The sequence below is a fragment of the Ambystoma mexicanum genome, chromosome 6p, assembly GCF_040938575.1.
Source record: "Ambystoma mexicanum isolate Mex_15411 chromosome 6p, UKY_AmexF1_1, whole genome shotgun sequence".
Lineage (NCBI taxonomy): Eukaryota > Metazoa > Chordata > Amphibia > Caudata > Ambystomatidae > Ambystoma > Ambystoma mexicanum.
In genome coordinates, this window is record NC_090935.1 from 1,402,426,784 (window position 1) to 1,402,454,144 (window position 27,361).

Below are 27,361 nucleotides of genomic sequence, written 5' to 3' on the forward strand. Positions count from 1 at the left end.
GTTGGTAATCAGTAGTTCAAGGAGACATGTGGCTTTGCTGGGGGGCATGCCCATGTTGGGTGGGCTGCCTGCGGGACATGACCACGGGTGCAGGGTAGTCCCCTGTGGTGTGGGCTGCCTGCAGGGGCCGTGGAGGGTGCACAGGGAACACTTGGGAGGACCCACACTGCCAAATCACATGTAGGACTCCCCGGCACCCCCGAAATACACATACTCTGCTGAAATCGCGTGTGAAACTTCCTGCGAACACCGTAATACACGTACCATGCTCCAATCGCATGTGAAACTTCACGCAAACCCCAGTTATAAACGTACCCTGCTGAGATTGCGGGTAAAACTTCCCGCAAATCCCAGTTATACACGTACCCCACTCGCACAGGGCCTATTGCGTGTGAAACTTCCCGCGCACCCCTGAAATACACGTACCCTGCTGAAATCGCGTGTAACACTTCACGCGCACCCCTCAAATACATGTACCCGGGCCAATCACGTGTTCAACTTCCCGCGCACCCCTGAAATACACGTACCCTGCTGGAATCGCGTGTAACACTTCACGCGCACCCCTGAAATACACGTACCCAGGCCAATCGCATGTAAAACTTCCCGTGCACCCCAGAAATACACGTACCCTGCTAAAATCGCATGTGAAACTTCCCGCGCACCCCTGAAATACACGTACCCTGCTGAAATCGCGTGTGAAACTTCCCGCGCACCCCTGAAATACACGTACCCTGCTGAAATTGCGTGTGTAACTTCCCACGCACCTCTGAAATGCACGTACCCCGCTCGCACAGGGCCAATCGCGTGTGAAACTTCCCATGAACCCCAGTAATACACATAGCCTGCTTGCCGTGCTGGTACAGGGTTATCGCAGCCCCTTGCGCTGGATTGGGGATTTTGATGGCTTTTCGCTGCGCGAGGGGCGTTCTTGGGGGCGTAACTGGCACTGCTTCAGGGTCGCTGCGCCACTGTGCGCCACGGCTGGTTTTGGTAGCTGAAATCCATGAATACGCTGTGCGTGGAAATGGATTTTAGCACACACGGCTGGCGCAGAGATTCGCACGCGCACACTAAGCGCCAGCCGCGTGCGCCACTTGTGCGCTAAATTCTATGAATTACCTCCTAAGTGTCATGGCATGCGCTGACTTAAAGCCAATGAAGCTCTATAGATTTGAAATACATGTGTTCTATGGCAACCAAACAGGTTATGAAGAACTACAAACTTTAAAATGTCTATCTGGTATTATTCACACATCATTTTGAGCAAACATTGTTTTTTTTACAATGCCAAAATGAGTGTGTACTTAAAAATGTTATCAGCTATGCTCATATTATTATGAAACAAATAATGAAGATTCAAAAACATTTCAAAGTGGTTTAATTGAAATCATGGCATCTTATTTTGAAACCTTTCATTACACACTGTAAAATAACATATTTATATTTCTAGTACATAGACCACCTTGTTTACATTGCAATATGGACAACATGAATAGTTCCCATGCTAATATATCCAAGTCTTTGCAAACGCAACAATCCAGCATATTGAACATTTTATGTTTATATGATAGTTTGATATGATATGATAGGTTATTTATATAGCACCTATACACAATTGGGTCTCATTATGAGCCCAGCAGTAGCAGTGCCGGTAAAAACGGCACGGCTGCCGATGGAGTCATTTTTGTTCCGGCGCACGGAAATGGGGACTTACTGCCAGCGGTTCTGGAAATTGCCCATTGCCGGGCGCCCAAAAATATTTCTCTAGAGTCCCGTTTGACTCAAAGGGAATGGGGAGGATGGATGCACCGGCACCATTCATGGTTGATGCTGGTGCATCCGTCAAGGTCTGTGAGAAGGTGCCATTCCGCCCGGCAGGTCAGACTTGTCGTGCGGAAAGGCACTCACTCGCAGACTGCATAGTTTGCCGGTCCGGTAACAACGATGCGGCAAACTTGTAATGAGGCGCAATGTGTTTCAAAGTGCTTCAAGACAAGGGAGGGAACAGGGGAAAATACAATGATATTCTTTCAGGCCATGAACAGTAAGGATGTCTAATTAACTATTGTACTCGGCCTGACGACATTTCAGATAGTGCAAGAGCTAAGACATAGATAAGGAAGGAAGGGGGAGACCGGGAAGGAAATGGAAACAGACAAGCGACTGCCGTACTAGGCCTGATGACATCTCTGGTAGAGCCGGAGAAAACAAAAGGTGAGGGAGAGGGGTGCAGAAAGGGAGGGGAGGAACAAAACAAGCAACTATCGTACCAGGCCTGGCAACATTTCAGATAGTGCTGGAGGGGGGTAGTAAAGGGAGGGCGGAGGAGACAGACGCGGTTGCTAACATACTAGGTCCAGGGACAATTCTGATAGAGTAAGTGCATAGAGGGGAGGCGGAGAGGAGAAACGAAAAGCTAGAAATGGAGAGGAGGAGAGAACAGAGAGTAAGCAGTCAAAAAGAGTGGCGAAGCAAGAGCGGAGAGCGAATACAATGCATGTTGCAAGCCTGGATACAAGATGAAGATGGGAACAGCATGATTCAGGGCCACCATGAGAAGGGTGATGCACCGTGAATCAATGAAGTCCATAAAAGTCAAATCCAGCATTGGCCACAATTCGGTGATGGTGAAACCATATTGTATCAGGACAGACTCCTGTAGAAGTAGGCTGGAGGGGGAAGGAGTTGAGCAGGGTAGAAGAATCAAGTAAAACAGTCAACACCTGTGTGCGAAAAGGGGGTGAGGAACAAGGGAACATCACAGGGAGACCAGAGGGGAGGGGATGGCCTGTAGGGACAGAGGGAGTAAACACATGTTGGTGCATGCTTACCTGCTGTCTGAGCAAGGATTCGGGCCATGGATCCTCTTGGTCCGAACAGGTCCTAACAGAAATTGCACTTCGCTTTGGACGCCCGGCGAGAGACAACCTTGATCTAAGAGTTAAGATCAGGAAGGAAGAGGCAAGGCTAAGAAGGTGGGTCGGCCTTAGGCCAGGTGACAAAGATCCACTTGCACCTGCTCCCCATCTGCAAAGGAAAAGAGGTTGAAGGGTTCCATAAGTAGGGAAAAAGAGCAGCAACCAGGAAGGCACTAGGTGGGCAGGGCTTAGGCCAGGTGACAACGATCCACCTGCACCTGCTCCGCATCTGCAAAGGAAAAGAGTCTGGAGTGCTCCTTTAGTAGGGAAAAAGAGCGGTAACTAGGAAGGCAGCAGGTGGGCAGGACTTGCTAAGTGGGGAAAAAGTGCAGCAACCAGGAAGCCACCAGGTGGGCGGGGCATAGGCCAGGTGACCTAGATCCACTTGCACCTGTTCGGCATCTGCAAAGCAAAGGAGGCTGGAAGGCTCCTTAAGTAGAGAAAAAGAGCGGCCAGGAAGGCACCAGGTGGGTGGGCCTTGCTAAGTCGGGAAAAAGAGCGGCAACCGGGAAGGCACCAGGTGGGCGGGCTTAGTCCTGGTGACCTACATCCACTTGCACCTGCTCCACATTGGCAAAGGAAAGGAGGCTGGAGAGCTACTTAAGTAGGGAAAAAGAGCAGCAACCAGGAAGGCACCAGGTGGGGGGACTTGCTAGGTGGGGAAAAAGAGCTGCAACCAGGAAAGCACCAGGTGGGCGGGGGTTAGGCCAGGTGATCTAGATTGATTTGCCCCTGCTCCCCATCTGCAAAGAAAAAGAGGCTGGATGGCTCCTTAAGTAGGGAAAAAGAGCGGCAACCAGGAAGGCACCAGGTGGGTGGGGCTTGCTAAGTGGGGAAAAAGTGTGGCAACCAGGAAGGCATCAGGTGGGCGTGCTTAGGCCAGGTGACCGAGATCCACTTGCACCTTCTCCCCATCTGCAAAGGAAAAGAGGCTGGATGGCTCCTTATGTAGGGATAAAGAGCTGCAACCAGGAAGGCACCACGTGGGCGGTGCTTAGACCAGGTGAACTAGATCAATTTGCACCTGCTCCCCATCTGCAAAGAAAAAGAGACTGGATGGCTCCTTAGGTAGGGAAACAGAGCGGCAGGCAGGAAGGCACCAGGTGGGGGGGCTTAGGCCAGGTGACCTAGATCCACTTGCACCTGCTCCCCATCTGCAAAGGAAAAGAGGCTGAAGGGCTCCTTAAGTAGGGAAAAAGAGTGGCAACCAGGAAGGCACCAGGTGGGCGGGGCGTGCTAAGTGGGGAAAAAGAATGTTCTGAAATACTTTTTTAATCATGTAATGTTAGTCATAAGAAGCAGATTCTAACTGGCTGAAACCATAATCAACAGGTGTACATATTCTAATCTGAAGTTTCTTATGTAAATGTTGGGCAAAATCCATGCTATTGGTTGAGAAACAAAACAAAATGACATTAACATATTTTTTTTTTAATGGGATGGCACTGGGAGGGGGAAGACGTTTTGAAATGTAACATTTTGCAAATCTAATATAAGCCCAATGGGAAAGTAGTTGATAAAATTACTGATTACATGAATGACATCCTAAGATTGGCTAAAAGGGAAACAAATGTGTTCCAGATGAGCCTAAGAAGACGGGTTTATGCCTTGATAAACCAGCTGTTCAAAACATCCGAGGCGTACTTCACAGAAGCAGCTGAAGGGCAGGTTGGTCAAGAAGCAGAGTTTGGAAGACAAAGCTGATTCCACAAGACAGTACATTGTAAGTAAAACTAAATTACAAAGCTGAACGTCTTGGTAAGAAGAAGCAAACAGATTTAAGATGCCTTCACTCTGAGACTGTAAAATGCTCATGGGCCTAAAACATTACACTTTGCCATGTTTTCCAAAATCAAATTTTTTGATTATTTCAATATATTGGGGATTGAAGTAAGCCACTTTTACCCATGTTTGCAACACGTCGTCTCTTTTCCATGGACACACCATGATGTATTTTTGTTAGGTAAGCCATTCAACTTCCCCTGTAGGGGTGAAAACCTGTGTTTCTCAAGGTACAATTTTTGGATTGTTGGCACTGCACATATATAAGACCTATGCTGCCTCTTGTACTTCTTTGGCCAGGTTGAGTGGATCCATAAAAGCACAGATAATTGACCAGGGGAATCACTGCAGGGTCAAGCAAAATGTTTTACGTAATTTTTAACCTATAGCTTTAGATATCTTCTTAGTTATTATTAGGTAACTGCCCTTAGAAGTCGACTATGTTTGACATTGTTTTTTACCCTTTCCATTTAATGGGTTATTCAGGGATAATATGTATATCCCCTCCTGTCCACTGGTGCAGCAAACCTGACTGCACCACGACTGTAAGTATGATTTAATCTAATTCCCCACAATGAAAGGAAGTTGTCTATCTACTCAATTTCTTTATTGCTAATATTGGGAATTGAATATTGTTTATACTATTTTGAATGCTTATTTACAATGGGCCTCATTACGACCCTGGCGGAAATCGCGGTGCAAAATGCACCATGGAGCACGGCGGAAAGCTGCCGATAGCGCCATGGGGGTTGGCGGATTTTCCGCCCCATTCCGACCTTGGCGGGGCGGTAAATCGCCATTCCCCATTTTACCCTTCCCCATTCCTATTTTCGCCCCATAGGGCATAATGGGAGTGGGGAAGGCGTTAATTACGCCACCGTAAAATACGGTGGCGTAATTAACAACAAGGTCCCGTAGCGCCATGGATTTCTCCGCCCGGAAAAACCAGGCGGAAAACGCTCCATGGCGCTACGGGAACTCGTAGTAGGGCGGACGGGTCCGCCGCGAATAACGCTGGCGTAAACCCACTCCGCCAGGGTCGTAATGAGGCCCAATCTCTTCAAGAGTATACATATACATAGATGATAAACAACTGAGTGAGACCATGCTTTATGGGTTTCTATTTATGGTTATCAAAGACATGATATTGCAAGCACACATTAGTTTTGGTTTATTGATATAACTGTGCAGGGAAGATATTGATATCTAATGATGATCATATACAAAAGGGTAACAAGTGTTGGTTCCTAGATATCCTAGAGGTATACCTACAACAATATTGCTGTCCCATAGTAAGCCTGGTACGAGATTCGAATCTCCCCAGAGCCTCGGGTCGGGTGCAGAAATATTCTCTACCACAAAACCTGCCACAGACCCAGGTAAGCATTTTGATCACTTTTGGTGTGAAGGAAAGGCTCTGGCATGCGTGGTATGATGAACATCATGACAGTAAAGTGTCACTCCTCACTACCTTGAGTGGAGTGAGGCCATACCCAGGGACTTTGTTCATTATGTCCTCAATCAGTGTATAAAGTCTGTTGAGGCCATACTTTTCACAGTTTTCCTATTTTTGGAGCCTTGTGTCATCACCCATTTGGGATTCTGAAACTTTGTGTTACACTGATCTAGGTGAGGAAAGGTAATGGCAGGTTGTCTTTTGGCAATGTCAATTTGGTTGTTTTCATATTCCCAGCCTCACAGAGCAGCATCTTTAATTACTTGAGATTCCATATTCTTATTTGTGTTGTATTTGAGAGAACACTATTCAATATTACCACTGACAGGTCTGTCACTGTGCACCTCTCCTGTGTAATGTAGGGGTCTACTGGTGTTTCTGTTTTCCAGTTAAATATGGTGTGTCTACACAGGTCCATTCTTTCACATAATTCCTGGCAAGTCTCATCTACATACTGTCATTGTTGAACTTTGTGAATTCTTTGAGGTATTCAGCATTGGTTGATTTGCATTTGTATGTCCTATTATCCGTACTGTTTCCTTATGTGGGGTTGTTCCGGAAGATTTTATGCTAATGTGTAGTGCACAATATGCATCTCCAAACAATGCATGGGCATGTTTCTTATCTTATTTACTCTTGATCAGGGAGAAATGCTCTTTTGGTGAAAGAATGTATATGTCAGATATATGGATGCAATCAAAGGTGTTTCCTTGAAACTGTCCCTTAGCTCATTGTCCCTGTTGAATATTGATTGCAGGTCTTTATCAATTTTGTTCAGTTAAAATAGTGCTGTATGATAGGAGACAAACATGGAGATGGGATGTGGGAACATGCCCTGGGATATCACAAGAAGGTGTCAAGAAATGCTAGACTACAACAAATACAGCTGTATATAATGCATAGAGCATATATGACCCCCCTGAGGATATCTAAGTTTGGAAACGCTGAGCGACAAGCATGTCCTAAGTGCGACATGGAAAATGCTGACATGACACATATGTTTTGGTCATGCCCAGTAATCGAGTGTTTTTGGGGTGAAGTGGCACAGAAACTAGCAGAGAAGGGGGTCACGCTTGTCATAGACACGTCCTGGGCCTGCTTGCTGGGAGGGTTCCCCAGACCGTGAAAACTTAAACATGTTGGGAAACTGAAAGATTTGGCATATGTGCTAGCGAAATGGAGGATTGCTATGGGATGGAAGAAATGTCACAAACCACGGGTGGAGGTATGGTGGAAGGAGTTGCAGAAATGGGTGGAGGCTGAAACGATGGTATGGCAAGAGGCGAGCAGAGTTGGTGGGGAGGAGGAAGCGGGTGCCCTGTTGGCATGGAGACTACTAATAGCAGAACTGTTTGGATCTATATCAGATCCATCAGATTCCGAGGGAAGTGAGACCTTGCCACGTATAGCAGACACTGAATGTGAAGAACAAATAGGCTTATAAAGGAGGGTGGGATTGGGGAAGCAGTGGACAATATTTCTTTAGCGTGTTTAATGGAACTGTTGTAAATTGCACTGCGTGTTGGGTTATGTATTGTTGTTTGGTGTGACAAAATGAATAAAATCTTAAAAAAAAAAAAAAACATGGGTATTTGTTCTGTCATTTAGCTATCTATGTATTGCATCTTGGTATTTTCAATTTCCAAACAAATTCCCTGTTAATTTGTCATGCAGAGTGACTCATTTGCAAGAAGGATGTACAGAATGGGGCAAGTTGCTTGTCCATTGTTTTCCTTTTGGAGAATCAACATTGTTATTGGAGGGCCTGAGAGTGGGTAATACATTATTTTGTGTCGTTTGGAATGAAACTTGTCCTGTATCAAGGCATTATTTCCTGCCCGTTGGTTTGCTGTATACTATATTATGTTGGTGGCAATTCCTCCTAACAGAAATAGTAGTGTCCAGGAAGTGTATCCTTTTCTTGGAGTATTCAATGATTAACTTAATGCAGTGGTGGAAGCCGTTTAGGGATGCATGAAATTGCATAAGGGAATCCTCACTTTTCATCCAAATGAAGTACATGTCATTAAATTATCAACAGTATGTTAGTGGGTTCTGCAATTGTAGATCTAAAAACTGATGCTTGAGGTCTGCCAGGAAAGATTATGTCTACTGAGGTGCCTTTTTATATCCATCGCTGTTCTGCAGCTTTTTAGGAAATGTCTTCCATTGAAAGAAACATTGTTCTGTGAGCATCAAAGGTACAAGGTTTCTGATGGCCCTGTTTGGGTTGTCTGTCTTGCTGGTCATGTTTTTCAGGACTCTCTAGCATGCAATAATTCCATCTGCATGTATAATGTTGGAATAAAGTAAGTTGAGATCAAACATGGGAAGAAGTACTGTTGTGGTAAGTTTTCCACATATCGAGTCTTCATGAGTACACGCATTGTGTCCTGTAAAATGAGTTTTGTGTCCATCACAAGACGTTTAGAATTGTATTTAATACATCCTGATTTTGATTTGGTTAATGTATTGACCGCAACTATGACCAGGTGGCTAACATTTCTGCGTTTATTGGGTTTTGGGGAGCAATTAGAATATCACATTAGTCTGATATTTTGGGTTCACCTGTTGGATGTGTTCCTTAACACTATTTGGCAAGGACACAATGATTTGTTGTACAGTATTTGTGTATTCCATGATGTGACCCTAGTAATACTCTGTGTTGAGAAGTTGTCTGACCCGCTCCCTCATTCTCCGTTGTGGGATGTTTTAACCCACTAGGCTCTGTCCTGCAAGATCTCTGTGTGCTGATGGTGAAAGAATCATCAAAAATGGCTGCAAAAGCCCTATGCGTGCCAAACCTATGAAAATTGCGCTTTGAAACCGGAAAAGATGGCTGCCAGATCTACTTTGCCTGTTGTCAGTGGTGAAATGGGGGCCTCACTGCTGAAACATGTTACTGGGCTGACCACCAAGTAAAAATGAACACTGCATGAAAGGCAGTGCTTTATTGCAAGAAACCCAGAAATTGCTCTGAAATCCCTTTATATTGGTTGCTGAAAACACAAAATACTGGTCCAAAACACAACAAAAACATCCAATATCTTTGCTGGATGTTACCGGCCACTTCATTTAAGGAATCAATATGAACACACAATGTCAGGAAAAGCGGAATCTGTCATGAAAATATCCACAGTAAAAAGTGTGCTTGCCTGTGAAAATCTGTCAAAATATGGGCACAGTACCAGCGGCCGCCTATATGACAGCTGTCATTAGTTGCATCAGAAGCTTAAACTTGTGCAATTGAAATCAAATGTCTATAAATTATGTGACCTGTTAATAAAAGTAATATATTTAATCTCCATGGTTTAGAGACTGGAATTAGAGTTCTAGTTGCCTGTTTTAAAATTGCAAGTTTATTTTCAACAAAGAAAAATTTAACAAAGTGACTTTTAAAGTAAGCCTGATGCAAGCCAAAACTACAAAGCGACTCCCCCACTGTGCAAGGAACCTCCCTTCTGCTCTCTGGACCAGGAACTCACATTCAGGTGTTGATTAAGAGAGGAGGGGCACTTGGGCTGCTCTTGGGAGAGACAATGAACCTTCCTTTGCTGAAAGGATATGCAGATTGTAAAGTGTCAAAGTGGCCTCTCCCAGAAGGAAGGGGGTGGATTGCTTCAGACCTGCCAGAGAAGCAAGGAGGCGGGGACAGACGACCATTTGTTGATTCACAAAGCACAGAAAGCATACTTTTGAAAAAGACTAATAAAGGACTGTGCGAATTTGTAAAAATATGTAAAATTAATAGCATTGTTAATGTGATTCTTTTGTGCACATTTTAAGAGGAGCCAGAACTCTGTGCGATGTTCTGGGAAGGCGCAGTGAAAATTCTGTTTTTTTAGCGATTGTATTTATGTCAGAAGCATGAAACTTCAAACGATTATGCCCAGATATCTTGCGCACATATGTACAAAATTCTGGACAAATCAGATGGTGTGTCTGGACAAAAAGTGCAGAAATTTGTCAAATGCAGACCCAAGATCTCCCAGCAATGAGGCTTGGAAGAGGGTGTGCTCCACAAAATATATGATCTATTTATGTTATTGGTATAATGATTGCACACATTTAAAGATGTATTATATCAAAAATAGATTGTGTCTCCAAAAGGCAAAGGGGAGGATGTTTTGCCTCATAAACTACATCATCATGGTGACACACAGTTTTCTCCTCCAATCAAGGGAGAGAGCAGACTTTTGCCAATAGACTACCTAGGGGGTGCGCTTAGGTTAATTCAGCATACCTACCCCTTTATGAAATACATAAAAAGAGACAGCTGAGGACCTAGAAAAGGTCACTGATCCACCCACCCTCCCAAAATTTGGTGAAGCACTTTGAAGGATATCCATCCATACTCCTTGTTCCAGACTCCAAAAACTTTACAAGCAGAAAGGCTCAGAGCATAGCTGAACCACTTTCAGCTGGGACTAACTTCCAGAACCCATCCATCAACTTAAAGGGGAAACCAAAGAGCAACCAGGCTGTGCTGTAACTGCTTGCATGCCAAAGAATTATCTTCATAACCAGAAGGCCAGATTAAATCCCAGTCTGGTGCCATGCTGTGCTGTGCAGACCAGAGAGCCCTTGCAGATCCAGTCCAGTCGTGTTGTGCAGTGTAGACCAGAACGCCTTGCTGTCCAGTCCTGCCATGCGGTGTCCAGAGTGCCTTGCTGATCGCGGAACCAGACCAGTCCGGTGTGCCCAGCAGTCTGTCCCAGAAAGTATCCCTGACCAGAAACCCTGACGGTTCCATTCAAAACATTCGTAGTGAGTATCCATAGTGTAGGATTGTCATTAGCCTATATACTGTCCATAGTCATCCCTATCCAAATCAAATCTATCTTATATCCAGAACTGTATTGTTATGAATCCTTTTGTCTTACCTGAACTCTCTCTCTCTTATCCTATAATCCTTCTGTAATAATATTGTTAAAAATCATCTTTACTCTGATACAGTTCATCTGAAGAAGGCAAGCATCTCGGCCGGCAACAACCTGATCGGAGGCATCCTGGTCTGGTGTTGTGCTGTCGTATAGTTTGTTTCTTCATAGTCCATCCCTAGTGTAAAGAAACCTTGTCTGTATTTTAAAAGCGCATCCTTGTTTTACAATTTTGCCTCTATCTGAAAAAAACGACCTGCACGAAAACGTTCATAACTTCTTCAATTGTCATGCTAGAAAGTGTCTACTTGTAGCTAACATCCTAAGCTTTCTAAAGAAACTAAAACCGTATCTCAACTCCTTATAGTTTTTCCACAATCGCACTTACTGCGCGTGGAAAAGTTTGCCGCAAATTTTTCATTTGGCCAAAATCTATAACGTGTAAAATAGCTTTTCATTGCACCCGACCTCAAATTTCAGTCTTCAACTTGCTTAAACTCTCAAATCATTGCTAGTGTGTGTCTGGAACCAGAGAAAGTGGCTCCCATTAGAATGTCAACCATTTCAGTGATTTAAACCATTTTCAGTGTTTTACCCATTCATTCTAAGCCAACTTTAGAACCATTTTTGACAAGTTTGCCAATCAATTCTGTTTTTCTTTGGTGTTTGCTGGGGGGAAATTGGGATTGATATATTTGCTTGAATTCTGCATTCCTGAAACCTGCTCTCTCTCTTTCTATCTCTTTATATTGCATATTGGGGGATTAAGGGGTGTGCAGGGGGAAATATTAACCACATTGCCATTTGATTGAACAACCCCACAAAAGTATTATTTCTGTGCTGCATTATTTTTCCCATTATTGCTCCTTGTGATTAAAGAGATTGTTAAGTGTGACATCACCCCATTGGGGATTACTGTATACCCATTAAAAATAGTGTGATATATATTGTGAAATCCATAAATAAATATTTTAACTTTGCAAACCAGCCTGAGTCCTGGTTCAGTGTGACCGGGGGGGGGGGGGGTTAAAAGAGAGGGGCGTGATATATGTGGTACATCGTTCAGAATAAAAGAACTTATAGACACAAATAAATAATTAAGGGTTTCAGTTGTGCATCCCACGCTAGGCATTGACTTGGTTGAAGTGCCGGATTTAAATCACTTACAAGTTTGGGGGCTCGTCACAAGATCCTGAATTTGACATACCACTTGTGGCAGTCTAATACAGCGTGCTAAATGACGGGTTACATAAACCCTGTTGGGCTACCACACTGTGTTACACTGTGAAAAGCACCCTTCAATAGGAACGCTCTAAGGAATGGGTCTGTTTGCAAAAATAAAATAACTTCTGTGAGTCAGAAAGAAAATTAATATTTCCTGAATGGCGACCATAGTAGAAATTAATATGGCAAGGGAACACCTAATGCACAAATTATTTGTCAGTGGTGAATGGACAGAACAGTACCAGAATGTTTGGTTGCAGGAAATTAAAGAACAGGACACTGCAACAGGATTAAATAAATGGCAAGATCAGGCTCCATTACATATGGCAATAAGTGAACTGTATATGGCCCCTAAGGTAAAAGAAGAGCAAAGTAAGATTGCCAAAATAGTGGCATATCTGTACCTCCACATTGGAGCAATACAGGACAAATATACCGAAAACCTAGATCTGGCAAACAAGCAACTACAATCATTAGAAAAAGCCCAAACTTATCTGGGCTCTGCAGAGCAAAGGCTACAAAAGAGCCATGAATCAGAAAATGAAACTAGGCAATACCTGATAAAATAAAAGAAGATATGGATATCCTGCAGCAGGAGAAGGTAGAGCAGGATACCAAAGTGCTGGCACTGCAGAAGAAGTGCCAAGAAAGTTTGGACTCTCTACTGCAGAGCCAGAAAATGCTGGAACAGCAAATACATATTAATAGGGCCTGCACAGAGCAGGTAGTCACCCTACAAAACCGCCTAGACCAAGAAAAAGAAGAAAACAATACAGTAATTCTCAAAGACCTGGACACCCAGGCAGAATTTGAAGAAGAGCGCCAGAAAGCTGGTGCATTCCAAAAACAAAGAGACGACCTGGCTGCACAGAGGGGTACTCTTATTCAGGAAATGGAAACCTAAGGCCAGGAGGTCAGTTATCTAAAAGCCAAAATAGAAGAAAATCACCTGGCCCTCCAGGGACTGGGTGAGCTCCAAAAAGATTACACAAAACTGTTAGAGCACTCCAGGAGGATGGAAAATGCTCTGGCAAAGAGTGACCAGGCCAGTAAGGACAGGACTCAGGAGATAACCCTCCTGCAGCAAAAATTAGCCCAATATTCCAAAGTTACACAGGAAGCACTGAGAGACAATGAGGCTCTCTGTGAGAAAAAAGATAGGCTCCACAGACAGGTAGCTATGCAGGAACAACTGATAGAGAATAGCAAGTCCTTGATAGAGGAACAAAAAGGTCAGGTTCTTGCATGGCAACTGGGAGCAGGGACTAAGAGAGATGAGGTCCGCTGGGAAATGGAAACACCTGAGCATAACCTCAGAAACCCTAGTACCAGAGGCCTTCATCTCTTCCACTCCATGGACTCTGCCACCTCCATGTCCACTGGCGCACATGAGCCCAGGGCCACGGGGATGGCAGACTTCAATCCAATGAGGAATATGGGGCTCATAGATCAGTACTTCCCAGGAATAGGTTCCCAAGTGCTAGAGCCATATTCTCTGACCAGGGAGACTCCAATGAGGGGAGGATCAGAGGAATGGATTTTCAAAAATACAATTTACCTAGAGACCAGATGATAACATTTAGTGGGGAACTCCATGAGAGTAGGCCCTCTAAGGGCATCCTGAAAACCTCTGCCCAGCTAGGACAGTGGGGGGGGGGGGGTACTCAGCAAATCCTGGGAGCAAGGAGGAATCGGAAGACTCCTCTGAGTACCACAGGACTCAGGAAACTAGGACCCCACATATTGCCAGCCATTCCCAAGCTCGCAGAATCCGGGAGAACCTAGAAGACCAGTCAGGCACCTCTGGTAGCAGTGCCTCTGAGTTAGAGAATGAGTGGACCAGGGTCACCCAAACCAAAAAAGCCAACAAGGACAAGAGGGCCTTGCTCATGGATCCCCTAAAACAAATAAAGGCCATTAGGAGTGTCTTCACGCCCTAAGAATGTGAAATATTCGGTTTGGGAGCACTTTGAGCTCTTTGAACAAATGATGGAGACTTTCCATTTGAAGGACAGCCAAAGCTGTATTCAATATGTAAAGTGGACCTTCTCTCCCGAGTACTCCAGCTTCTTTGCAGGGCTGGAGGATCAGAATCATTCCAGATGGTCCACCTATAGGGCGGCCATCTTGAAACATTTTTCTGTGCACCGGAATCTTCATGAGGCTCGCAAGGCAGCCTATAATTTGCAATGTGGGGAAGATCAGGCCCCACAAGAATGTGTTCAAGAGTTGAAACGTGCCTTTGCGCAGACCACTTGAAGGGTGCGCACTGACAGCAAAGAATTTGTAAATACTATCTTCCATGCTCTCCCCAAGTACATCATGACCCAGCTAGTGAGAGACTTTCATGAGAAAAGATCACTAGACTGGGTCATTGAACAAGCCACTCGCATTTATGAGGTGCAAAAGCCAGTGGAAAATAAAAAATAATCCCAAAAGCCTCAAAACAACCAACACCCCTGCTGCTGCCAAGGTGGCGGAGGTGAAGGTTGCCCCCATTTTAGATTTGGAGATGGGGGGCCTAAAAACCTGCCTGCACAGAATCAAAACAACCCCAAACCCAGAAGGCCCTTGGGCCAATCACAAACAGGGAGCCAGGGAGGCAACCCCACAAATGGGACCCCTAACTCTCCTGACAACATCAGCTCGCGCTACAAGGGCAATAGACCCATCCTCGGTTATGTGTGGACTCCTCCAGCCAAAGGGGGGGGATCCAACCAGACAGCAGCTAACCCAGGGAACTTCCCTCCTCACTTCCCCCAGGAGGGCAGTAATTCTCCAAATACTGGACAGAATTTCTTCCCAAGGTACCCGTCAAACTTTAACCCCCAAAACAATCCATCCTTCTTTCCCCACTTTCCTGAGCCCAGACAACCCATTCCAGGATGGCGGAGGCCAAGGCTGCAGGGGGACCAATTCTTTCCCAACCCGGGTATTTTGGGAGAAGGGATAGCTACCCTTCCCGGGGTCAGCCCAGGGGAGATATGAGGACCCCGTACCAGCCAGAGCGGGTGTCCCAACTAGAGCGCCAGGTCCAAAACATGGCACAGGATCTGGGTTGCATGCTGAGGGCTCAACAGAACCCTCAGATGAGCTTGGCGGTGCAGAATACCTCAAATCCAGGACCTTGTGCTCCAGAGCAATGACGGGGGAAGAACCCAGACAACCCACCGTTTCCCAGGGAGGAGGCACAAGGAGAAGGGGGGTGTAAAGCCTTGGAGGAAGCTTCCTTCCCCACTTGCAGAAAGCCCCTGGAAACCCAGGAACCGGAACCAAAATCTCCTGCCCCCAACAGTCTGCAACCCAAGGAGCAGAGGGGGGTAGAAGAAACAAAAAGCTCAAAAAGACCCATTTTGAGGAGGAGGTACAAGTCTTCCAGTTTGAAGGAGAGGGATCCTCAGAGGATCCTGGGAAAAGGATCTTCTCCTTCAGAGATAGGGGACCCCCTACCAAAGAAAAATGGGTCCCAAAGGATCCAAATCCAGGCTGGGTAGATGTGGGGACTGAGTTAGCACCGTCCATCATCAAACCCCAGAATCACCAGCATGAAAATCCCCTGGTTCAAACCCATCCTGGTGACTTCCTCCAAAAAGTGGGGGGGCAGCCCAGAACCAGGGGAACCCAAAACTAGCCCCATATCTAGCTGTCACCTTTTTCTTCCAGATTCCCAAGACTTCAAACAGAATCCTACCCAATTCACCTTCCTGTCAGCATCCAAAACCAAGAAACTAACCCACCAGTGGTCCAAAATGTACATTATCTTTGCCCCCTTGAGGAAAGAGAGATAAGATTTTATGCCTCGGTCCAAATACAGGGGCAATGTACAATGTTGGCACTGGAGGACACTGGATCCCAAGCTACCCTTCTGTCAAAAGGGCTTTTGATCAATTGAATTCGGGAAGGGGGGAGAAATACCAAATTCCTCTCACCCCTCTTCCTGGACAACTTCAGAACTTCGACGGGAAGGAAATTCTCATTGAGGGGACTGCGGATTTGGACATTAAAATTGGGCGAAACAAGGTGAAACACCCGGTCATAGTTGTGACTCCAGAGGGCACCCCGTGCTTACTAGGGAACAACATCCTGCGAAGGTTGTCACCCCTTATAGATTGTGTAAACAAGGTCCTCTAGACCCAGACTAACCGACCAATAAAATTGAAACAGAGTGTCAACCATGTTAGCTTAAACGGCACATGCCACATGGTTGAACAAAAACCTGACCAAATAGAATTTCACTTCCAGAATAATCAAATCCCAGACGTGACAGTAATAGCAGTAGGAAAACAAACTAGTGATGGGGGGTCCTCTCTATTTCTGAAAATCAACCTTCCTTCCAGTCTAAGGTGGCATTCCACACTGGAAGGAAACACCCTGAAATTCTGCACCAATTCACAATCAGAAAATCCCACTCCTATAGTCCAGAAAGATGAGATATAAGCTCAAAGCCTGGCTGATATTCAGAAAATTGGAGAGCAGTTGTTCATCCCTATTCTGTTAAATAAAGGGTAGGACTCTGTTCTCGCCCGAGTGTGTGTGACTAACGGTAAGAGCTTCATCAGCGAAGCCATGTACCGCAAACTTCCAAAAGATCCAGCCATTCCCACATTTAAACTGATAGACGAATGGGAAATGGATCTGGAAACACCCAAATCCAAACATTTCATGCCTAGCAGGTGTATGCTCAGAATTTCCATAGGCAACAAGAGCATAGTCCATAATTGTTGGGTCGTGTGAGATGTCCCTGCTGCAGTTTACTTAGGAGGTGACATTCTCAATCGCTTTGCCATTAGTTTGGACCTAATAAACTTCAAAGCTTGGTCCCGATTAGCGGGTAACCCCATGGACTTTGATGACCCAGAGAAAGCATTTAGATCAGCTCAACTGCTGCCTTATGCAGTTCAAATTCAGATTGGAGAGGAAGTCACCATCCCAGAAAGGACCCGACAATTCTCCCTGGAAGTGAAAGTTAAAAGAGGACGGAACTGGAAAACCCCAACGCCTATGTCCATCTGAATGCCCATTTCCAACAGCAAGGGTTGGGGGTAAACCCAACACCATTAGTCAACATAGAACATGACACCATTCCAATAGAGGTGGATAACAGCGACTTAAAGAGTATCACTCTAGCTGCAGGCACCATAATTGGAATGGCGGTTGATGATCGACATTTTTCGATAGAATTAGGTAATGAACTGTTAGGACCAATCCCCAAGGACTGTTTTGACAGTGATAGTGAAGATAACACAACACCAGGCAGGATCTTCACCCGGCATGGGGGGAATTTCCTGGTGTACACTTCCTGCCCTTATGGTAAGGAGGATGTGACCTGTGACTTCAGGAGGGATGAGGTGATATTCCATGTCCGCGAGGACTGCCTTCCCCACCTGACGCCACCAGTCCAAATCAGCAATTTGACCAGGGACTTCTCCACCCAGCTGGAGTAGGCTGCTGAGAGAGAAAAACCAGAAGTCTTTCCAGGCTTCAGGCAGATGGTTGAAGAGAGAATCAACCTAGCTGATGCATGTGAGACTCTTGACCAGAAGCAACAATTGAAACAAGTTTTCTTAGATTTTCAAGATCTCTTTGCGGTGGACTCATATGACTGTGGTCGCATCGACATCCACACAACAACAATTCCCACAGACCCTGGCATTACTGCAGTGTTTGTGAAGCAATAACGCTTGCCTCTCGCTTCAATGGATTCCCTTTCTGAAATAATTAAGAACCTTGAGTCCCGTGGGATAATTCCTCCAGTCCACAGCACCTTCAATAATCCGGTGCTGGGGATTTTGAAGCCAGTGGAGACTCTGCGCCGACCTTAGGGAGCCCCACAAACGGGTCCATATTTCCCGATGGCCTCGTCCCTACATTGACCAAGGGCTGGCCCAGATCCAGGGGTCACAGGTATTGACTGCAATAGACCTGACCAATGGGTACTGGACTGTACCTGTCAGTAGGGAGGACCAAATCAAGCTGGCCTTTAACTTTGGAGGGCAGCAGTACACATGGACCCGGACTCCCTTCGGATACATCAACTCTGGCAATGAATTTAACATTTTTCTACACAAGGCCATGCCCGACCTCGGTGAGAGGGGTAACCTGGCCTATATAGATGATGTTTAATCAAAAGCTCAACTGTGGAGGAACACATAGCAGAGATTCGTTATGTTCTGACACAGTTGAGGGCTGCCGGAGCAAAACTCTCCTTTCAAAAGGCACAGTGGTGCAGAACCCGTGTCAATTTCTTGGGGCATGAGATTACTCCTCAGGGTCTCTGTCCCCAGGAAAAGAAAGTGGAAGCACTTCAGAAATTAAAAGACCCCACCACTCTGCAGAACTAAGGAGCCTCCTTGGGCTAACTAATTACAGCAGAAAGTTCATTGAGGACTACGCAGAGATCACAAGAACCCTGATCCATCTTTTGAAGGGGGGGTCAATTGGGAGTGGGGTCCAGTACAAGCAGAGACAGTAATAAAACTCAAAAGAAGCCTCTGACAAGTGCCTTGCCTAGCTTACCCTGTCAGAAACAAGGAGTTCTTCTTGGAGACAGGGTTCTCAAATACATGCTTGACTACAGTATTATATCAAAAGCATGATAAGGTCAATAAAGTAATCTCCTATGCGAGTAAGACTTTATCCTCTGGGGCCATGTTGACAACAACGAGGAAAAAGAACTTGTGGCCGGCGTAGGGAATGCAGGGGTGAATGATGCCCCAGAACCCTCAGCTGGGTACAAAATCGATCCCTGAAGTAGTCAAGTGGCAGAGTTGATGGCTGTGCATCAAGCCATCCTCACTGCTGTCCAAAACCAACTCCACAAACTGGTCATAATAACTGATTCGGATTATGTACGGAACAGGTTCGTGGAGCACCTGGTTAACTGGTAACCAGAGGCATGCTATGTGCTAATAACAAACCATTGAACAATTAATCCAAAATATTGATGATCTGGTCACCTCGAATGGGATGACCATCTACTGGAAAAAGATCAAGGGTCATTTTAAAGTAGAGGGACCAGACAAAACTGGAAATGACCTAGCTGATCAGCTGGCCAAAACCGGAGCCATCCAAGGGGATCTACTTGAGATCGAGTCCCTGTTGGGGGAAATCCAGGTCACTGCTATCACTAGGTCCCAGACAAATGGTCACAATGAACTCTCAACTGCACAATGGATTAAGGAGTCCCCAGATGCTGATTTGATTACGGCTCAAAAAGGGATCCAATAATTGGTAAGTTTTATCAACACATTGAGGACCCTGAGAACTTTCCCCTGACAAATACCGATTACATTGGGAAAGAGGACCTCAGAGTGTTGATGAAATGTCCAAAAATGTTCTGAATCCAAGACGGTTTGTTGGTGAGGAGATCCATAGCTGGCCATGATCAGTGGGTGGTCCATACCTCATTCCGAAGCCTGATGCTAAACTAGGCCATGATGCGGCCACAGCCGGTCATCGGGGGTTTCATACAACACTTGAAATCTTAAAACAGGTTGCATACTGGCCACACATGGGGCAGGACCTCGACCAATACTTGAAGGGATGTCTTGTGTGTGCACAATTTCAGCCAACATCCCTCACACACCGTGCGCCTCTCCAAAAGAGGGGGATGACACTGCCTTGGTCAGATATACAAGTCGATTATATCGGGCCTGTGATTCGCTCCTCTAGGGGGAACAAGTACATGTTGACCGTGACATGCTTGTTCACTAAATGGGTGGAATGTCTCCCGGCCCCAAATTGCAAGGCAGAAACAGCAGCTGCCCTGATGATCAATCATATCTTTGCGCGTTTTGGACTACCCCAAAGGAGTCAGACTGAGGAAGCCACTTCACTAGCAAAGTGATGACAAAGATGTGGGAGATTCTTGGGGTCAAAAGGAAACTACACATTGCCTACCAGCCAGCCTCTAGTGGTGCAGTGTAGAGATACAACAAGGCAATTGTGAGCATATTAAAAAAGTTTGTGGCAGATTCTGGTCCAAGTTGGGACATCCGACTACCTCTTGTCCTGATGGCCATGAGATCTACCCCTTTATCTGCAACCAAAAGGTCACCGTTTGATCTGATGACTGGACGAAAGATGGTGCTTCCCCAGCATCTGCTCTACAGAACCCAAGAGCAGACCTTGATAAATGCCTGTAACGCTCACCTGATTCCCGTAGAGGCGCCGGTCTTGACTGGGCGTATACCGTATCTGCAAAGGTGATGTGTAACACACGGCTGGCTCTTTGGGCTGGACCTCTGTGCACTGTATGTCTGACTTGAAGGGTAAGATGTCTGCAGATAGAAAATATGCGATTAAGGAACTGGGTTATTGAATGTCTCTCTCTTCTTCCCTTTCTCTTCTCCTGTAGATCCCCAAAGGTTAACGCTCTCACCTTAGGTAAGTGAATGCCGTGCTCTCCATCTGCCTCGGGGCAGGGTGCTGTAACCAGTTTCTTCACTGGATAAGGGGAGCAGGCCTCTTGACTTCAGAGGACTGCTGTCCGTCGTTTACTGCACGAACGGTAAGTTTTGAGTAATTCTAATGTCTTTAAAGTCTTTAGTAATGATGTTTCTTGTTTTGCAGGGTTCCGGCGACGGCGGATGACGGGCTGAAGTGAGTTGAAGATGGAGCCCGTGTGATGAATAGAAGTGCCTGGAAGCACGTAAGTAAGCGCTTGTTGCCTGCTTCACGATGCGCTCTAACTGTCTTTTTATTTTGCAGGTACAAGTTCGGAGCGGCTGCAGGGTGCCGGAATACCCACTGGGTTAGATGTGGAAAGGAGTAATGGCACGTGAGTATTAAAGTTCCCCAATGTCTTTAAACGCACCTTGTTTTGTCTTTCAGATGCGGGATGCAGCGCCGAAGGCCTCCGGAGCGTGCGAAGAGTTGGTAAGCTTTTGTCTTTCAGATGCCGGAATGCAGTGTGAAGACCTCCGGAGCGCACGAAGAGTAGGTAAGCCTTTGTCTTTCAGATGCCGGAATGCAGCGCGAGGCGTTGGTGACAGCCGATGGACCAGGTAAGTGAAGAGCTGTCACTGAAGACCGTAATGCTAACCTGTTCTTTCTTGTCTTTATAGGTGTTGCTGAAGACTGGATTCAGGATGGTAAGCCTTTTTCCTTAGGCCCAGGATCAGATGCAGAAGACACGATGAGCGTTCTGCTGCAGAGGATGCAGAATAACGCAAAGCAAGATTCATCCATCGGGTGTGGTTTAAATAGCCTCCTGTAGTGCTTAGGTGTCTCCTTCCACAGCCACACCTAGGTAAGAAAAGAGCTCCTGCTTTCCAGAAGAGTTCCAGTGTTCTGAATCTAGGGAGTGGCTCCTGCCCCACCCAACAGGAAAAGTAGTTCCAAACAGAAGAGGATCAGAGGCTCAACTGGCAGGCAAGTAAGCAGCATGGTCTGCTGCAGGTAAGTCCACCCAAGCATTATGAGCCCGGCGCTTCCAGCGCTGGGACTGGGCATATTTATGAGCCTGGTGCCACTGGCGCCAGGACTGGGTCCAAAAGGTCCCAATTGGGACTGGTTGGCACTCGGAACCTGGGTTATGGATCTGCTTCCAAGGGAGTTGGGAAAACCCTGACCTTTTGGAAGCAGAGATCATGACAGTACCCCCCCTCAAGGCCCCTCCCAAACCGGGCTTCTCCGGGGGTTTTGGCTTGTCAGGAAATGTTCGGTGAAATCTTTTGATTAGGCGAGGAGCGTGGACATATTCAGCAGGTTCCCAGGATCTCTCTTGGGGGCCGTAGCCTTTCCAGTCAATTAGGTAAAATAGTTTAGATTTGGAGATCTTGGAGTCCAGAATGCTTTTGACTTCAAACTCGAGTTCTCCATCAACTAGGATAGGTTTTGGAGATTTAGTTAGTCGGGTTTGAGGTTGCACGGGTTTTAATAGAGAGACGTGGAAGACCGGATGTATCTTCATGTGCGGGGGCAAGTCCAACTTGACCGCTACTGGGTTTACTATGGTAGTGATGGAATAGGGACCAAGGTATCTTGGGTTGAATGTGCGTGGCCCTTTTAGAGGTAGATATTTGGTGGATAACCAGACTTGATCCCCTACTTGATATTGAGGGGCTTCCTTCCGATGTTGATCTGCTCCTTTCTTGTATTGTTCTTTAGCCCTTTGAAGGTGAGAAACAGCTTCCTTAAAGGCTTGGGTGATTGTAGAATGCAGGTAGTCTACTGCTGGTGTTTCAAGATCTTGGAGGGGATCCAACTCCGAGGTTCGAGGGTGACTGCCGTACAAAAGAAAAAACGGGGTTTTCCCAGTTCCCGAATGGACAGAGTTATTGTAGGCATATTCGGCTATCCAAAGGATGTCTTTCCAAGTTTTTTCAGTTTGTTGCAGCATGCAGCGTAAATACTGTTCCAGAGTTTGATTGGTCCTCTCGGTTTGTCCGTCGGTCTGAGGGTGGTGACTGGTCGATAGTCTCACATCAATTTGAGCCGACCGACAGCAACTTCGCCAAAAATGAGAAATAAATTGACTACCTCGATCCGAAATTAGAACCGAAGGAAAACCGTGCAGTCGGACGATGTTTTCGAGAAATTCTCGGGCCAGAGTTGCTGCTGTTGGCAAGCCTTTGAGCGGAATGAAATGCGCCATCTTGGAGAATAAGTCCACGATTACTAGAATCGTATTGTATCCGGAGCATGGAGGTAGATCGGTGATAAAGTCCATAGAAAGCGTATGCCAAGGGCGAGGTGGGATGTCAATAGGGCGTAAGAGGCCTGCTGGTCTTTCCTTTTGACTCTTGTTTTGGGCGCATACTCCACAGGACATTATAAAGTCTCTGATATCTTTTTTCCAAGACGGCCACCAGAAGTAGCGCTTGATCTTTTCTGAGGTCTTGGCCATACCGGGATGTCCTTCCATTAAAGAATCGTGATAACAAGAGATTACTTTTTTCTGTAAATCTGTGCTGGGTAGGTATAATCGTTCTTGGAAATACAATAAGTTGTCCTTTACTGCAAAGTCCTTTCCCTGCAGATGCCAATTCTGTATGTCTGCTGGAGTTACAAGTTGCCTGGCCTTATCCTTAACTTCCTCTATGGATTCTGTGGCGATTACACCCAGAATTCTTTGTTCGGGAATGATTGGTACAGGTTTAGGGTTGATCAAGTGTTCTTCCACTCCCATCCGAAAAAGGGCATCATCTTTACCGTTCTTTGTACCAGGTCGATAGGTAATTATGAAGTCAAACTCGGCAAAGAATAATGCCCAACGGAGTTGTCTAGAGGATTGGGCTTTTGCGGTTTTCAAATATTGCAGGTTTCGGTGATCCGTAATCACAGTAACGGTGTGTCGGGCCCCCAGCAGATAATGCCGCCAAGCCTTAAAGGCAGACTTGATAGCCAAAAGTTCCTTGTCAGTAATCGTGTAATTGATTTCAGGAGGCGAGAATTTGCGGGACCAAAATGCCACGGGATGCAACTGATTGGTTACTGGGTCCTTTTGTGATAGAACTGCCCCCATGGCAAGGCTTGAAGCATCAGTTTCCACGATGTAGGGGAGTTCGGGGCGAGGGTGTTTTAAGATTGGTGCAGAGATAAATTTAGTCTTCAAATCCTGGAAAGCTTGTTCCGCCTCGGTAGACCATTCAAAACGTTTGTTTTTCTTTAACAAGGCAGTGATGGGCTGGACTATTCGAGAGAATTCGGGGATAAACCTGCGGTAAAAGTTAGCGAAGCCTAACATGCTTTGCACACCTTTTACGGAGGATGGTGATGGCCATTTGAGAACTGCATCGACCTTCTTTGAATCCATACGCACTCCGCCAGGTGATAATATGAATCCCAAGAATTCAACTTCAGTTACGTTGAAAACACATTTTTCCAACTTAGCGAAAAGTTTGTGTTGACGCAATCTTTCGAGGACCATTTTCACGTGTTTCCGATGTTCAGATTCCGATGAAGAATAAACGAGGATGTCGTCAATGTAAACAACAACACACACATCTATGAGCTCTCTGAGGACATCGTTCATAAAATATTGAAAGGCGGCCGGGGCATTGCAAAGTCCGAAGGGCATGACCTGATATTCAAATAGTCCATACTTGGTGCGGAAGGCCGTCTTCCATTCATCGCCCTCTTTTACTCGTACCAAGTGGTAAGCTCCTCTAAGATCCAGCTTTGTATATATGCATGCTTTTCTGACTTGGTCCAGGAGTTCAGGGATCAAAGGTAACGGATATCTATTCTTAACGGTGATCTGGTTCAGGGAGCGATAATCTATACAAGTTCTAAGGTCTCCTTCCTTTTTTGGAACGAAGAACAAAGCTGAAGAAGCAGGGGACTTGGAAGGACGAATAAACCCATTTGCCAGGTATTGATCCAGGTATTGTCGAAGGTGAAGGTTCTCAGGCTCGGTGAGGGCATAAATTCTACTACAAGGAGGAGTAGATCCAGGTATCAGGTCTATCTGGCAGTCATAAGACCTATGAGGAGGTAGAGAGTTAGCCTGATCCTTCCGGAAAACATCTTGGTATTCTAGGTATTCGGGAGGTAACTGGGGAGTCTCTGAAGAAATTGCTGCCAGTGCAACACCAGGTGGAGGGTGACAAGTAGAGACACATTCTGGAAACTGGACCGTTCTTGCTCGCCAATCGATCAGAGGATTGTGTTTCTCTAACCAAGGTATTCCTAGAATAATCTGAAACTGAGGGGCCTTGATCACATCGAACACGATCTTTTCATGGTGTCCATCTTGACTTACTAGCGTCACCTCTTGAGTGGTATGCGTTACTGGCCCGGAGGCTATCTCCGTACCATCCACCGTAGTAATGACGTCCTTTACAGCCTTGGGACAAAGAGTTAGATTCATCCTCAAAACCATTTCATGATCCACATAATTGCCGATGGCACCGCTGTCGACGTAAGCTTCAATTGCATGTAATCGATCCGGATTATCAGGGCTAATGAGGACCATAGGTATCACGAAATGCGAGGTCACGGAACTGGTTTTCACGCTCGGCAAGAGGACCTCTATTCTTGTCGGGCGAGGTCATTTCCCTGCTCAGAGTTTGTAACTTTGGTAACTGCAGCTCCTACTGCCTTCTTGGCAGGTTTCACCGGACAGTCTCGAAGAAAGTGCCCTGAGTTTCCGCAATAGAGGCATAATTGCAACTGTTTTCTCCTTTCCCGCTCCTTTTGTGTTAGAGGACCTTTCAGACCCCCTATTTGCATGGGTTCCCCGGGGTCTACTCCTTTGGAAGGAGTTGGCGGTTTGGAAAATACTCGAGCATCAAACTTGGAACGATCGGCCTTCCTGTTCTGCAGTCTGTGATCTATTTGAACGACTAAGTCTATATAGTCCGAACAATCTTGTGGGGGATTCACTACTTGGGCTAACACATCTTTGAGCTCTCCACGTAGACCTCTATAAAACAGCGTAATCCTTTTGTCCTCAGGCCATTGAGTTTCCACTATCAGTCTGTTGAAAGACGCAATATAAGCCAAAAGGTCTTGATTACCTTGTCGCAACCAAAGAAGCTCATTGTCCAAGGCCTGCCCCTGTGAATGTCTTGCGAACAGTTTTTCCATACTGAGCTGAAAAGCTTGAAAATCATGGAGGACCGGATCATCTTGATTTACTAGAGGGATCGACCAGTCTGCCGCATTGCCACTAAGGTACGATAGCACGAAAGCTACTTTAGCTTGATCAGTTGGAAAGGCTGCTGGCCGGCATAAGAAATGCAACCGGCACTGATTGATAAATACTGCAAACCTCTTTGGGTCACCAGAAAATCGTTCGGGCGGAGCCAGAGGTACATTCCCAGGTAGGTTGATCTGCACTGGATTCATAGAGGATGTAGAAGGAAGATTTCCCCCAGATGCGGGTAACGGGGTCTGTCCGGCTTGTGACTGTAGCAATTGTCTAGCGAGATCATCTGTTCGCTCCTTGGAAATAATCAGTTCCCTTCTTAGAGCGTTCGTTTCCTGACAGGCTGCATGCACTTCTGCCCTTAGTTCCCCAAGTAACTGGGCTAGCTGGTCGGTATCCGAGGTTTCCATGGCGCCTGGACGGGAGTTTTGTGGTAGGCTTTGCGTTCTGTAACGCTCACCTGATTCCCGTAGAGGCGCCGGTCTTGACTGGGCGTATACCGTATCTGCAAAGGTGATGTGTAACACACGGCTGGCTCTTTGGGCTGGACCTCTGTGCACTGTATGTCTGACTTGAAGGGTAAGATGTCTGCAGATAGAAAATATGGGATTAAGGAACTGTGTTATTGAATGTCTCTCTCTTCTTCCCTTTCTCTTCTCCTGTAGATCCCCAAAGGTTAACGCTCTCACCTTAGGTAAGTGAACGCCGTGCTCTCCATCTGCCTCGGGGCAGGGTGCTGTAACCAGTTTCTTCACTGGATAAGGGGAGCAGGCCTCTTGACTTCAGAGGACTGCTGTCCGTCGTTTACTGCACGAACGGTAAGTTTTGAGTAATTCTAATGTCTTTAAAGTCTTTAGTAATGATGTTTCTTGTTTTGCAGGGTTCCGGCGATGGCGGATGACGGGCTGAAGTGAGTTGAAGATGGAGCCCGTGTGATGAATAGAAGCGCCTGGAAGCACGTAAGTAAGCGCTTGTTGCCTGCTTCACGATGCGCTCTAACTGTCTTTTTATTTTGCAGGTACAAGTTCGGAGCGGCTGCAGGGTGCCGGAATACCCACTGGGTTAGATGTGGAAAGGAGTAATGGCACGTGAGTATTAAAGTTCCCCAATGTCTTTAAACGCACCTTGTTTTGTCTTTCAGATGCGGGATGCAGCGCCGAAGGCCTCCGGAGCGCACGAAGAGTAGGTAAGCCTTTGTCTTTCAGATGCCGGAATGCAGCGCGAGGCGTTGGTGACAGCCGATGGACCAGGTAAGTGAAGAGCTGTCACTGAAGACCGTAATGCTAACCTGTTCTTTCTTGTCTTTATAGGTGTTGCTGAAGACTGGATTCAGGATGGTAAGCCTTTTTCCTTAGGCCCAGGATCAGATGCAGAAGACACGATGAGCGTTCTGCTGCAGAGGATGCAGAATAACGCAAAGCAAGATTCATCCATCGGGTGTGGTTTAAATAGCCTCCTGTAGTGCTTAGGTGTCTCCTTCCACAGCCACGCCTAGGTAAGAAAAGAG